The 15,749-nt window shown below is 43.7% G+C and overlaps 1 protein-coding gene across 2 annotated transcripts in view; it reads right to left on the bottom strand.

Moving 5' to 3' along the window:
* FRS2 (fibroblast growth factor receptor substrate 2) overlaps positions 1–9,411 on the bottom strand; it is a 78,034-nt gene extending 68,623 nt beyond the window's left edge. Inside the window, exons 1-2 of one of the 2 annotated variants that reach the window (XM_073555507.1) lie at positions 9,194–9,411; positions 2,319–2,392 (exon numbers count right to left, since the gene is read on the bottom strand). The gene's annotated coding sequence lies outside the window, so the exon portion shown is untranslated. The remainder of the gene's footprint in view (positions 1–2,318; positions 2,393–9,193) is intronic. The other variant, XM_073555506.1, reaches the window with a different exon arrangement.
* Positions 9,412–15,749: the final 6,338 nt, after the last annotated feature.

The raw sequence follows: 15,749 nt of genomic DNA, 5'->3' as shown, positions 1-15,749 counted from the left end.
AGAAGTGAAGGGGATCCAACTGCAACATCTACATTACTTCCAAAAGCAAGTTGCTAAAACTAATTTCGACTAGAGTTAGATTTTTTACAACTCCCTTGTCATGATAGTGTGGCACAGTGGGAGCCTATTCACTTCTATAGCGCTGCAATGTAACAGCATTTCTGAACTTTGTGTGACAGCTGTCGCAGCCAAAATTGTCATATAGCTCTAGCCTAAAGGTTCACACACTTTTGCCACTGAGATTTGTGATTATTGATTATTTTCAGAATTTCAAATATAAAAAAGTCTAATATTTTTTACATAGTCACTGGATTTATTAAGTTCTCTACTTTTAGAACTTTTGTGAAATTCTAATGTATTTGATGGTTTTTTTCTGTTTTTGCAGCTTAAGAATGGCTTGTTTCACCTGCATGAAGAGCTCCTTTGACCGCATGTTTCCTTCACAGCAAAACCTTCCAAATGCAACCACCACACCTCAAATCAACTCCAGGCCTTTTATCTGCTAAATTGAGAATGACATAACGAAGGGATTGCACACACCTGTCCATGAAATAGCCTTGGAGTCAATTGTCCAATTACTTTTGGTCCCTTTAAAAACAGGGTGGCACATGTTAAGGAGCTGAAACTCCTAAACCCTTCATCCAATTTTAATGTGAATACCCTCAAATGAAAGCTGAAAGTCTGAACTTCAACTGCATCTGAATTGTTTTGTTTAAAATTCATTGTGGTAATGTCTAGAACTAAAATTAGAAAAATGTTGTCTCTGTCCAAATATATATGGGCCTAACTGTAGATTAAAGTGCAAGCCCCCACAAGCTATTAACCATTTATTTTATGTAGTCACTTTTGACAGCAGCAACTAAGGGGTTAAACAGATATGGATGGTGCCAACACCGATCATTTGTGATATAGCAAGTTGTCAGATATAGTGGACAGCCGACAGCTGCTGGATTGTCACCTGTATGGGGATGATATTCCCTTATATCTCAGGTCAGTAAATATACGTATTGGATGTCACGAGGGGGTTAAAAACATGCAGGAAAGACGTATATATTTGTACCGTGTTAGCCAGTAGATGGAAAAAATATAAAGGCAGTTCTGCTTGACGTCACTTGTCTCATCTATTGCATTATTCTGTGCTGTGTATAAATATGTGATTCTTCCGATTTTGTATTAATCAATGCCTAATGAAGAGACCTGAGTATTCTCGAAAGCTTGCAATTTGTTATCAGCTTTTCAGTTAGCCAATAAAAGGTATCAACCACTGAGGTCTCTCAATTCTGAATATTTTTAAAAACATGCATAATGTGAGCATTTGCTTACCCGTACCTAATTTACAATAATGTTAGAATCTCTGAAATGATCAGACAGTAAGAGTATCCCTTATCTCAATAATTAAGGCTTCATTTCAGAGCAGCCTATAATTATCTAGGGTCCATCTGATTATAGACTGAGCTAGAAGATCAGATCCAACGTCTAGTGACGTCACAAACGTGGTGCAGTATAGTACTGGTATTGTATGTTCCATTTCAGGTGGGAGAGATGTGCACAGTACATTTCTGTGTGTGATTACTCCTTTAATAACCTCCCTTTATGAGCTGTCCAGAAAAGTTAACGTACACGTTTGACTGAATTTTGCAGCTCCTCTTGAACCTTTATTTTTACAGACATATTTTAAACTCCTTATAGGACTGGTCTCTGTGACCCTGCATGGAAAATGTAGCATTATAGGAAAGTCATTCACAAATGGCAAGTAGTACAAGAATGGCTGAAGTCCACCAGAATATGAACCACTTCTCCATAGATATATTGACGGAGTATATGACATTTTAAATGGGCTGTCCAGCCCAAGAAGAAAAGTCTGCAAACATTGCAGCGTGACTTCAGACTACTGAATTCTGACACTGTGCAACGCACACATACTGTCACGCATTCCCTGTTGTAAGACAGTGCTTACTGCATGTGTTGGGGGACACTCGTTTGGCAACGGGATGAAGGCATACAGGCACGTTGTTACGCCGGGAATGGCAAGTACCAAGATTGGACCCACTGGATCATGATACCGAAAACCCCCCGAGCGAGCGCACCACATTTGGCCAACCCCTATACAGGGATCGTTAGGGAGCAAGCTCAGGGACCTCTAGCACCACGGATGTCAGGACCAGGGGTCGACTCAGGGAAAAAACAAAAAACGGAGATGAGGCTGGGTGGTAGAGCCGGTATGAACTGAGCAGGAAAGGAACAGGTAAGGTAAGGAGGAGGTAAAACACGAGATGATGAGGTTACAGGGCAGAGGGGAGCGGAGGTGGAGACGGTACCTGACTGAGGAGAGTGGAGGTTGAGCTGGTAACCAGGCTGAGGAGAGCGGAGGTGGAGATGGTAGGAGCGGACTCTGGAAGAGAAGGAGGGTAAACAAAAGGTTAAAGGGAATCAGATTCCCTTTAAGATGCTGGCTGTGCAGGTGCGAAGCTGGCGGCACCAAGACGGCCTAACTATGGCTGCTGAACATGAAAATCAGGTGCCTCCACTAGGGGAAGGCGGCCTGAAATACCTGGTGCCTGTCCTCCATTGGGCAGGCAGTGCTGCCGGGTAAGGTCACACAGGGGCATAAGACTGGCGGGTGCACACGCAGTCGGGCCCTAAGGCGCATGTGTGGGCAGCTGGAGCGCCCACGCAGGTGCCCGGCGGGGAGCAGGACACGGGGACGGCCGAGGCAGCGTGGAAGCAGCTGCAGACCCGGGCCCAGCGGCGGTGAGATAAGAGAGCAAGGAAGTAACACACGTTTTCTCACTTAAACAGTCTTATTTGGTTTATTTAGACAACATAAACCGCACCGTAGGCCATGTTACACTTCATAGACCTAACACATAGTCCATTACTTTACATCCACGGAACACGACATTAAGTTGCAGTCTCTAAACACGCCAGACCATACTCCATCCAGTTACCGTGGGTGACCGTACAGTTCATTAACTGACCTTCATCAGTGCACACAGTCCCCCATACTCTGCGTTACTTTCCAGGAGCTCCTGCTCCACACGCTGACTCCTCGTCAGTCCTAGGTCCCCAAGGAAGCTGCCTAACTGGGGTCACTGTCTTGGAGCTCCACTCCACACGCTGACTTGTTCCACAGGCCAAACACAACAGTTCCAAACCCTCAGAAGGACGGTAGCTTCCCTAACACAGTAGCCGTAACAGGCTCTGCAGGTCCATGGCGTCAACATGTGCTCTCAGGAATCCAGTCCATACACACAGGATCTTTCACACCGAGACATTCAGAACCTTACATTCTCGAACATGTGACCATGGTTTGTGGTTAGCCAGTCCCGCCCAGCTCACTGACTAACCCTGTAAGCCCCCCTTAAAACTAAAACAAACACTTGTGGGACTACAGGTCCCAGAACAACATTTCGGGCTTACAGCGCAGAGGACATCCTCCATCTCTGCAACACATACCAGCCATTCACAATTACGCCAGTCACTGCCTCACCATCACAGTTACTCCTGCAACTGCCACGCACTCCCATGGCCTCAGTGCGCCTCTGTGCGTATCCTGAAGAGAACATACAGCGCCCCCTAGCTGTAACAGGGGTCACTGCCTCACACCGTATTTCCCATGTGGGTGTGCGGCTAGAATCTCCTCCGTTTGAACATTGAGAAGGCTAGTCGACATTGACGCAACTAAGTATGCAAATCTCAAATATGCAGTTACAGTAACAGTCACCTGAATGGAGAATACAGGGAAATCATGACAGTGCGCAGATCACACTGTGACTGCACACTTTTCTTCTTACCCTGAACACCCCCTATAAGTGTCAGCTTTGATGGTGGCCAAAAAGTGCTCCTTTGGCAATTTCACCTTTCTACGTTTCATATCCGATTTAGCATTTCTACAACAGAGAAATAAGTTCAAAAAACATAAAGACCACTACAAATCAAGTTACCAAACAGTGCAGTTTTTATCGAAAAGGTTACTATCTGGATTGCAAAGTTTCAGTCTGTAGCTGTACTTGTAGCATAAACTGACACCCTGCAAATTCAAACCTGAATTGATGGCCAATTTATGCTGTAGACTTTCCCCTCAGTAAATAAGAGTTTGAGACATTTCATTCACAATGCTGCCACGGAAATCCACAGCAGAAAATCTGTCCCTTGGGGGCGAACCCTTAAGAGCCGGTAGAATTTGCCCCATTCAGATGTATGAACATATACTTTAGGGTATGTACCCACGATCCGGAACATCAGCGTTTTGGACGAAGCACACCTGCACTGCACCCAAAATGCTGTGTTCTAGGTTACAAGCAGAGTGGATGAGATTCGTAGAAATCCCAAGTCCACCGTGCTTCTATTTGACACTGGGTAAGCTCACCGGCGGTGCGGGTTTAAGAGAAGCAGCATGTCAATTATCTGCAGCGGAGACGCTAGTTCCACCTATAGCCATTCTTTAAATGCGGCAAATCCGCATAGTTCACTGAACACATGCGGGTTTACTTGTGTCATTAGAACGCAGTGCTTTTGATGCAGCAAAAGTACACTGCAAACAAAATGCTGCCATTTCCTAATTGTGGACAAACAGCCTCAGATATTTGTGGCATGGGTGAGAACACTTTTAGGCCAGTGTAACAGAATGTAAAATAGCTAGAAAACCTGCATTCAGACAGCAGTAGTATGGCAGAATTTGGTCAGGATTTGGCATCAATATTTGCTACCAAAAGTAGGAAAAAAATAAAGGAAAAGAATAATGGTAACACATGCACGTCTGTGTCTTGGCTTACAAATAGTGACCAAAATACATCAATGTAAAGACTTGTTTAGACGAGCATATAATGGGTCCGCGTACTGTCCATATATTCCTCAGACCTCATGCAGCATAATTATAACGTCAATTTACATAGTTGATTTCCTACAAGGTACAACTTTTAGCGGAGCAGCCTGCCGATGAGCACACAGAGTTAATCCCCCGTTACACACTGCAATATCGCTAGCATGTGATACTTACCTCCGACTGGCTCTCCCGCTGATTATTGCTGATCGCTTGAGAAGGTCCTGGATCATTTCTCGTCGGGCGCTTCCTGTGGCGCCGACGAGCGACGCGTGGATGCGGCCGGGAGGACGTCAGGATCGCCGCGTCTGACAGGTAAGTAGCGACCCCCGACCCCAGCGATGTCGCTGGTGAGATCTGCCTGTGTGGCAGCTCACTAGCGACCACTTAGCGATGCACCAGCGATCCATATCGTTGTCGGGATCGTTGGTGCATTGTTAAGTGTAACGGTACCCTTAGTCACATTCAAAATCTGCAGACACGCTTAGTCTGATTTCCAATAATGAATCCAGCCTAATGCTTAGCCATAGTAAAGCAGGTTCTTGGTCACAGGTCTTTATGGACGTCACAAAGAAACTAACATGTGTAGCTCAATCAATGCATAAAAATCTAGTATAAGGCCGGGCTCAGCTTGATGCAGACACTACAATTCCTAAACTGCACATCACTAATGCGACATGTGAACTTTAGCGCTGCCACCCAACTTACTCCGTCTCAAAGTCACAGCGGATCCCAGAGCCCCATCATCTCCCAAAAGAGTAAAAAAGTATTTCCCACATTTCAGCTGCTTGTCTTCCACTTTACACATCACCTTATTGATGTACCTATACATCTATGAGCATTGTATAAAAATGACTGAGTATAATGCATTGTGCTTGCCCTGTACCATTATGCTGTTATTGAAGTAAGAGGTAGGGGCGCTACATGTGTGAAATCGCTGGAATAAAACTGAGAAATTGACTCAAGGAAGCCGCTCAACTTGGTAAGGTTGTGCAAATTGCAAGCGCAACACTGCATAGGGATGAGTAATGGTAGGATGTGGCTGCTGCTCCACCCGTCAAACATTATGAGGCAGTTAGAAAAAATACGAAAACGCGTTATCAATAAAATTCCCCTCTTTCCAATCCCCGGGTTACCCAGCTTCTCTAGACCCAGCAGTGTCCGCAAAACAGCATTTTCCATTTTTATTCCCTCTACTATGCTATTATAACCAGGGGTGTGGAGTCGGTGTCTGAGAAGGAGGCATTTTCACTTATGTAGACACAATAGTGAATTCACAAGTAAGAAGCAACACGATGAACTGGGGGCAGAACTTTAATTCTGGACAAGACTTTTAAGCCTGAATGGTTGTGACTACACGGACATCGAGAAATTAACTGTACATTATTAAATTCAGCACACGAAAATAAGTGCACAATGAAATAAAATGGTCACACAGTGCTAACGATGCCAGTACCGCAGGCAAAAGACAATTGAGGAGTATTTGGCATTCTCATCCATAGGAAATTGTTTAGGAGTGTGCAGCTTTTCTAACCTGCTGAACATGAGCTCAGCTGTGATCATACAAAGAAAACAGCAAAACCTCAGCTCTATGTACAAGCCTGAGACAGTTCTATTACTTACATAGCACCATCACACTGCCGCAAACTGTAGTAATATGGAACAATCAATATATCAGGAGATTCTCCTTTAATGCAGGCCCTGACAGTGTGAACAAAGCCTTAGATGTATTACTACTCATAGCACTTCAACGTACATCTCATCAGTAGAAACAGACCTAATAACTACAGGAAATATGGGTAGTATTTTATTTAATCAAAGGGGTCATCTGATATAGATTTTTTTCCAGGCATGTATGGGATTAAAATAAGAAATGGTGGCAAGCGTCCCCTATGGATCCAGTGCAGGCTGCTCCGGTAGAGATGTTTGGAAGTTAGAGGAGCGCAATATCCAATGGACCATTGAAGTCAGGCAACTAGAAGAGCATGTCACCAGATGTCTGTCTCTCTGATGATGTGCTCTTCTAGTCACCTAAACATTGCAGCCAATCACAGGCTGCAGCGGTCCTCTGACTTTCCAACCGAGCAGGCATCCAAAACCAATACAGCCCTCTGAGCGCTGGAAGACGAGTATGCAACTTTTATTTTAAACCCATCCTTGAGAAAGCGCCTCCTGAGCGCGAAACGTACGTCGGAGGTTTGTTCCACGGCTGGGAGTAACTGTGCACCACCTGGTAAGCTTTTTCCATATGACGGTCGCTGATATATGATGTAACTTAAGATGAATGTTATGGATTCTGCTTGCCGTCATTAGCCCTATTGCCTGATTACACATCGGCTGGTTGCCCTGAGGATATTTTGTCCAGCCTATATGGCGATTATTTGGCATTAGTAACAGCCCTTGTGTCGGCATATTTTACAAACTATCCTGGCTAATGTTGTATACAGGTGCAGTCATTTTTTTTTTTCCACCCCCACCTGCCTTCTTAATATTGGTGTCTATTTGTCATCTGCAACTTTGCTGGTTATTTATGTATATTGTCTGTGCCCGCATTTAATAAAGGATTTTGATATTTTTATACTACTTGGATTCGTTTGCTCCATTTTTTCTCCTGAATTTGTATGTTTATGGAGCGGAACATAATATTATTATGGCGGCTTATTTCCATGGATTGCCGCATTGTGTTTTGTTGAAAGTATTGGGCTCATGTTTATTTCTAACTTTTATTTTAAACCCATCCAAGCCTTCACACCATTTCCCTATATCAGGACAACCCCTAAAGTACTACACCAGCCAGACAGCACAGTAAAACATGAACTGTCAAGCCACATCATGTGTTGGCCCTACTTTGCTGTTTTAGGTCCCAAGGTCACCCATAAACACTACCCATGTTTGTATTGTGTGGCTTTACCCACCGGTATAAATCAGACAAATAAGACTAGGACATGAAAATGCAAGCAGGACGATGAATTATGAACTGAATGACCCTGCCTGAACCCAGCTTTATAGGTGATCAATGAAAAGTAAAGCAGGAGAACCATGCCAAAGACGACAACGCAAAGGGACAACATTGACCAGGTGTGTACCACAGGCGTGGAGCGAACTCTGCGGACTGCCAGAAACAGTGGGCGACAGGCAAGTCTCATTTAGAGGAACAATAAGAACTGTCCATGTAGATGTCAGCAGAAGTAAATCAAAAGAACAGGCACAGAGGGCTCCCGGGCACACAACACTTTTACTTCAGGTGAGCAACCAAATAGGGCAATGGAAGCCAATTGTGTCATGTTAGAAAACGTATAAAATAAAAAAGATAAAGGGAGTATTTAAATTTAAATAACAAATAAAGCTTATAGTTAAAATACCAGAAAGAGGGTGAAATTAGGAAACCGCACTTCATTGAGTCAGGACCATGATTTCTAGACGAGCCGAGGGTGTCCTGACTCAAATTTAACCACCTCATATATGTTACATTCAGATGAGGATTCCTGCAGCCAGTGTGAGATGCCGCAGAGTGTACTCGGACACCTAAGCAGCTGTTAAAGCCCAGTGCTGTCTCTACCCAACATTGTTTCCAGGGCTGCGGCAGTAATGTGCCATCTGCAACACATGACCGCTGCAGCCAATCACTGGACTAATCAGTGAGGAGGTAGGCAGCACAGTCCCCATTAGGCCCGTCTTTGAACTAAACTGAACAAACCCCTTTAACTACAAAGCTGACATGACTTCATAAAGTCTCCTGCCCACTGTGCCTTCCCCCTCCCATATAAAACTGCTGTGGAGGGCCCGAAAAATACACGGAATATGGCAACTGTATTTAGTGCAGTACTGCAGCATTTGTGCACAAAAACGGTCATAAAACCTATGGAATATCAGCACCTAAAATGTTAAAAATAAATCCTTAGTGAGCTAAACACATCAAAGTAGATCTCCTGTCATAATATTTAGTTTCAGGTAAACACTACAACTACTGCTCTAAACAAGTCAGTGTGCAGTGAAAATAAGCCACCAGTGGGCACAGCCCACCCAAAACTCTACACCTATCCCCCTGTGACAGTGATGACTGAGGGCACCCGCCGACCGCAGGCATGGGGGCACCCTCCTATACACTCCTGTAGTGTGAGTGCACACAGCTAGTGATCTTCCACTAACCGCACAGGAGACCCTCACTGCAAACACCAGTGACGCAACAGTAACAGATGACGTCACGCTGGACCATATAAGCCTGGATGCTGGCTGGCAGCAGAGTACGCCATTCCCCTGCCAGCACTGCTCCAGGCAGGAGTGCAGAGAGCAGCCATGTTCCCCTCCCCGCGGCTGCAGAACATGAGGAGTAATCCCGGCCGCCCGTTCCTTCCACCTCGCATTACTTACAGGCTCTCCATAGGGGACCGGGGAGGCTCCGCTCACAGCCAGGACTCGCTCCCCGGGCTCCAGGCCGCCAGCTGGACAGACGCTGCTCGCTGTGCGCAGATTCCGCACGCTACTGCTTCCGGGTCACACGAACACCGGCCGCGGGGACGCGCATGCTCCAGCTGAGAAGGACGCGGGAGCGCGCGTCTACATTGTGACGTCACCTGAAAGGGGGGTTGAGGAAAGGCGCGTCTACTGAGCGCCCGCTACAAGTAGCACACGGTGGTCGGGCACCGCGAGGAGTACGGGCTGCGCCATGTCCTCCGCCGCCACACCGGATACCGACGTGTTATAGCTCTACACGCTTCTCCGAACCTTTTTAGTTTTGTTCAGCTCCTTCAGCAAATTGATGACTACTGCCATATTGGGTGTCATTTACCCGCCATAGTCTTCTCTATGACAAGGCAGCCTTCACACGAATATGTAGCAGGGTTGCCAACCAACCAGTAATCCCAGGACAGTCTGTAAAAATAGGTGTTTGCAAAAAAAATGTAAGGCGTTTCTTGAGGCTGAAGATTCTTGTACAGATAATTTTGGCTGTAATTACCAGTGAGTGCAGGCGACGTCTCCTCAGAATTACCGGCTGCCGGTCACTGATAATCGGAGTGATGTATTATGGTTTTACAACGTGTCCGTAAAAAATATTGTCTGTCTGTGATTTTTTTGATGTGTGGTCCAGAAGACAAAAAACAGGTTGGCAACCCTGACAGGATGCCTATGTGCACGTCAGTCCCACTCTTTTGGGTCTGCTAGGCTAAAACCAGAATAAAAGTCTGTATAAAAATCCTCATGAAACGCGCACGGCAGATTTTGCATCATAATGAATGAAACCCACAGTGAAATTTTTATTTTATTTTTTTCCGGCAATAACTAGGGCAGCTTTGGCTTTGAAAATCCTCAGTATGCCTCAAATCCGCTGCAGATATTTTATGTCCGTAAACTGGTTGGTCACAACCCTTTGGCCGGGATCACACATGTGAGAAACTCGGACGAGTCTCGCATCTTAATACCCGGCGCTGCCGCCAGCACTCAGGAGCACAGTGTGCGGCTGCATTGAAATACATGCAGCTGCACGCTCTGCTCCCGAGTGCCGGCGGCAGCGCCGGGTATTAAGATGCGAGACTCGTCCGAGATTCTCACATGTGTGATCCCGGCCTTTTACTAACATTATACTATATTGGTGTGAATTCTGCAACAAATATGCAATTTGTGAATTCAGTCTCGGAGGTAAGAAGTGAGAGCGCCCGGCTGTTTCAGCAGAATCTACGAGGGCTGTTGATAAGTCTTTGGCTTTGTGATCTTTTATTGTTTCTGTGGTAATGAATATTACTTCACATAAAAGCCGTATGTGTGTAATATATGTTTTCAAAGTTTTGTGTTTTTAGCTTATGGCAACAGTGTTCTACACACGCGGGAAAACAAAATGGCGGAGGAAGCTATCTGTAAAGTGGGTCCCCAAAAGTTGGACAACAGATCAGAAAAGCATGCGAGTGAAAACTTCACGGTCCATTTGTCAGCATTTCCTGACTGATACAAACTTCCTGGATCAACTGGTCACTATGGATGAGACCTGGATTTATTTGTATGACCCTGAAACCAAGGAGCAGTCAAAAGACTGGAGGCACAGTGGTTCTCCTCATCTAAAGAAGCTCAGGGTGCAAAAATCAGCCACTAAGGTGATGGCGTCTGTGTTCTGGTATAATGAGGGTGTGCTGCTAGTGGACTACCTTCAAAAGGGTTCCACCATCAATGCAAGGTATTACATTGAACTTGTTTTGGACCAATTGAAGGCTGCTCTGAAGGCCAAAAGGCGCGGCAAGCTGTCCAAAGGAATCTTGTTCCTGCAACGCCTCCACTCACACTGCACAAGCGACCAAGGCAAAACTGGCAGAGCTGGGCTTCCAACTGGTTGACCACCCACCTTATTCACCAGATCTAACTCCCTCTGACTATCATCTGTTTCCAAACCTGAAGAAACACCTCAAGGGTACCAAATTTCACACCATTTCTGATGCCATGGCTGTTCCGGATGCCTGGTTTGAGTCGCAACTGAAATCCTTCTTTTTGCAAGGCTTATAGAACTTGGAATACTGATGTAAGAAGTGTGTTGACATCAGTGGAGAATATGTGGAATAAATGTAAAGTTTCATCTTCCTATCTCGCTTCTTTCTGGGTAAATCCAAAGACATATCAGCAGTCTCTCATATACCAGTTGGGAGCAGCCTGACACTTCTCATCATACCTGAAACATTAGGATATGTTACCACATTGCACGTTTCACCTGTATAAACCACCTTGTAAAACCACGTGCTGTATTAGTTTCTAATACATTAAATTATTAGTACATGTTAAAATACGTAAGCAACTTTGTAATATATCTTATCAGAGAAATATGCTTGTTTCTCCTGTACTGATCTTTCTAAATTTATGAATAAACTCTGTTCAGTGATGATAGATTGTCCCATTGCTGACATAGGAGATAACAGTTGATGCTTTTAAAATTGTAAAAAGGCGGTGCTCTCCATAAAACTCTATTCTCCATAGAATTTCATGAGCATCAAGTGTCATCTATCTCAGTAGTGGAAAAGTCTGTATTCACTGAAGACATGTGAACTGACAGTGAATAATCAGGAGGACAAAGAAACACATTTCTCCATCGGCTCATGCACACGAACGTAAAAATCGTATTAGTACTATCTGTTGTTTATGACTAGTTGAGCGAATTTGTTCGGGTTCCCTCTTCTTTGGCAAGCTATAACGCTTACCTAATAAGCTGCAGAGGGAACCCGGCTTCCTGGATCACATCGGCTGAACGGCACCGCCGCTGCAAGTGTCACAGTCAAGACACATGCATGGAGAGCCCAACAAACAGGCTCTCCATGCATGTGCTGTGACACAGCCGCGACATATGCAGCTGCGGTGCTGATCAGCCGGCGCAATCCAGGAAGTCATATGTTAAAGTTTGGGCACCTCTATTAATGTTAACCTTTTTTCTTTCTTTTTTTCTTTCGTGCTTCAGGAAGTCAGTAAAAAGTAGTTAGGGGTCTTCAAATCAAGAAAATGATAAGGGTGCCCATACTTTTGCACCGGTCAAATTTTGTTAAAATGCAGATTGCACATTTTCTGTTAGTACAATAAACCTCATTTGAATCCAGAAATATAATTGAGTCCATCAGTTATTAGATATATGAAACTGAAATCGCTGTTGCAAAAACCAAAATTGTTATAAAGAAAAAAGTTAACATTAATAGGGGTGCCCAAACTTTAACATATGACTGTAAGTGCTATAGCCTGTCGAAGAAGAGGGAACCCGCACAAATGTGCTCAACTCTAGTTATGACGATAGCGCTCTTTCCCATGTTATTCTATGGGGCTTTGTATACGTCCAATTTTTTTCTCGGTTTGAGTAAAAAGTCACAGCATGGATAATTTGCCTCCAACAATCAGATGGCCTCAACCATTCAACTTTATGGGTCAGTGGAAAACAATCTGACCACACTCGGATGACATCCGAATGTTCTGATTTTCATGGACTGATAGCATGGAGAGGGTGGATAAACTTTTTTTTTTCTCCACCTCTGAGAAAATCAGATCAAACTCTGATCAAAGTGTGATCAAAATAATCCAACCGATTTTCTTGGAAAAGAGAAAAGTGTCCATGTGACCCTAGCCTAAAGAGTATGAACTGGTAGAAATTTATTTGAATGCTACACTTCATCAAGACAGTGTGGCTGGAAGAGGGAGTACTACCACGCACCTGATGGCGTCCATAGCTCCTGCAAAGGCGTACTTCTCTGCCCTGATGAGGGCCGGCGGGAAAGGTCACAGAGACCCAGCGCATGTGCACTGCAGTACTTTACTCTTTCCTATTCAAGGCAGAGAAGTACACCTGCACAGGAGCGTGATGCTGGGACCCTGTGTGGATGACGTAGGGACATGTAATCCACACAAAGCAAAAGGGAGGACAGCATCACAAGAAGAAGGGAGGTGCCAGACCAAGACGAGATACACTCCTCGAACTGGACTGCCCCCGCAGGTCAGCTTAGGGGCAGATATACAGTTAGGTCCATATATATTTGGACAGAGACAACATTTTTCTAATTTTGGTTCTAGACATTACCACTATGAATTTTAACCAAAACAATTCAGATGCATTTGAAGTTCAGACTTTCAGCTTTCATTTGAGGGTATCCACATTAAAATTGGATGAAGGGTTTAGGAGTTTCAGCTCCTTAACATGTGCCACCCTGTTTTTAAAGGGACCAAAAGTAATTGGACAGATTAATTGTAAATAAAATGTTCATTTCTAGTACTTGGTTGAAAACCCTTTGTTGGTAATGACTGCCTGAAGTCTTGAACTCATGGACATCACCAGACGCTGTGTTTCCTCCTTTTTGATGCTCTGCCAGGCTTTCACTGCGGTGGTTTTCAGTTGCTGTTTGTTTGTTGGCCTTTCTGTCTGAAGTTTAGTCTTTAACAAGTGAAATGCATGCTCAATTGGGCTGAGATCAGGTGACTGACTTGGCCATTCAAGAATATTCCACTTCTTTGCTTTAATAAACTCCTGGGTTGCTATGGCTTTATGTTTTGGGTCATTGGTCATTGTCCATCTGCAGTATGAAACGATCAGTTTGGCTGCATTTGGCTGGATCTGAGCACACAGTATGGCTCTGAATACCTCAGAATTCACTCTGCTGCTTCTGTCCTGTGTCACATCATCAATAAACACCAGTGCCACTGGCAGCCATGCATGCCCAAGCCATCACACTGCATCCATCGTGTTTTATAGATGATGTGGTATGCTTTGGATCATGAGCTGTACCACGACTTCGCCATACTTTTCTCTTTCCATCATTCTGGTAGAGGTTGATCTTGGTTTCATCTGTCCAAAGAATGTTCTTCCAGAACTGTGCTGGCTTTTTTAGATGTTTTTTTAGCAAAGTCCAGTCTAGCCTTTTTATTCTTGATGCTTATGAGTGGCTTGCACCGTGCAGTGAACCCTCTGTATTTACTTTCATGCAGTCTTCTCTTTATGGTAGATTTGGATATTGATACGCCTACCTCCTGGAGAGTGTTGTTCACTTGGTTGGCTGTTGTGAAGGGGTTTCTCTTCACCATGGAGATTATTCTGCGGTCATCCACCACTGTTGTCTTCCGTGGGCGCCCAGGTCTTTTTGCATTGATGAGTTCACCAGTGCTTTCTTTCTCTCTCAGGATGTACCAAACTGTAGATTTTGCCACTCCTAATGTTGTAGCAATTTCTCGGATGGGTTTTTTATGTTTTTGCAGCTTAAGGATGGCTTGTTTCACCTGCATGGAGAGCTTTGTTTCCTTCACAGCAAAACCTTCCACATGCAAGCACCACACCTCAAATCAACTCCAGGCCTTTTATCTGCTTAATTGAGAATGACATAGCAAAGGGATTGCCTACACCTGTCCATGAAATAACCTTTGAGTCAATTGTCCAATTACATTTGGTCCCTTTAAAAAAAGGGTGGCTGAAACTCCTAAACCCTTCATGCAATTTTAATGTGGATACCCTCAAATGAAAGCTGAAAATCTGAACTTCAACTGCATCTGAATTGTTTTGTTTAAAATTCATTGTGGTAATGTCTAGAACCAAAATTAGAAAAATGTCTCTGTCAAAATATATATGGACCTAACTGTACAGCATTATAAAATGCTGTGTATCAGCCCTGAAATGTGGTGGTCTTATCTCCTGTCCGTCAAACCTGGTGACAGGTTTGCATCAAATGTTCACGAGAACAGTAATTTTCACCAAGGGTGTCTAAACTTTTACATGCCACTGTATGTACATGTAGGAGGCACAGAGTATGGAGACCCCCTGTGCAAAAAAAACAAACAGTATTTAACTAGAGATTAGTGAATTGATTCCTAGGACCCTGGTCAGGTGACATTGTTAGTATTATAACCACTAGATGGGAGTCCTGCGAACAGTTTCCTGCTGCCAGGCCTACTAATCAGAAGAAGTCCTACAAAAAGAATCAAATACCAAAAATAAGTTGGCAATAACCCTGAATACCAAACAAAATTGCATGAAAAAAAACAAAACAACATGTATTACAGAAAGGGACAATTCCACAAATATAGTGTCAATGCTTTACAAACAAGAAAATCACATAAAAATATACAAAATAATAAAAAAAATGACAAAGACATTATTTCTCATTTATTTTTTCGTATTTTTTCTTATATATTTTTAGATTTTTTTCCTTATTATTTTCTACCATTTTATATTTCCCATCACTCTCATATACTCACACAATTCTCTATTTACTTTACATGTAAACTTTGTTTAGTACTTTCATGTTTACACACATTTGCACATTTTTATCACCATTATCACACCTTTATCTGTTTCATTTACCTAATATCCAAACTTAGTTACAGTACATATAAATATAATGCCTAATGGATTTTGGTCATATATAGTATTCCATGCACTTTTATTGCACCATGCACTTTATTCATTCATTATTCTCATCCACATTACTTC

Source organism: Dendrobates tinctorius, unplaced genomic scaffold (assembly GCF_039654945.1).
Source record: "Dendrobates tinctorius isolate UK_male_01 unplaced genomic scaffold, ASM3965494v1 ptg000224l, whole genome shotgun sequence".
Taxonomy (NCBI): domain Eukaryota; kingdom Metazoa; phylum Chordata; class Amphibia; order Anura; family Dendrobatidae; genus Dendrobates; species Dendrobates tinctorius.
Note: the sequence above shows the minus strand (reverse complement) of the source record. Positions and strands in the feature narration are given on the sequence as shown.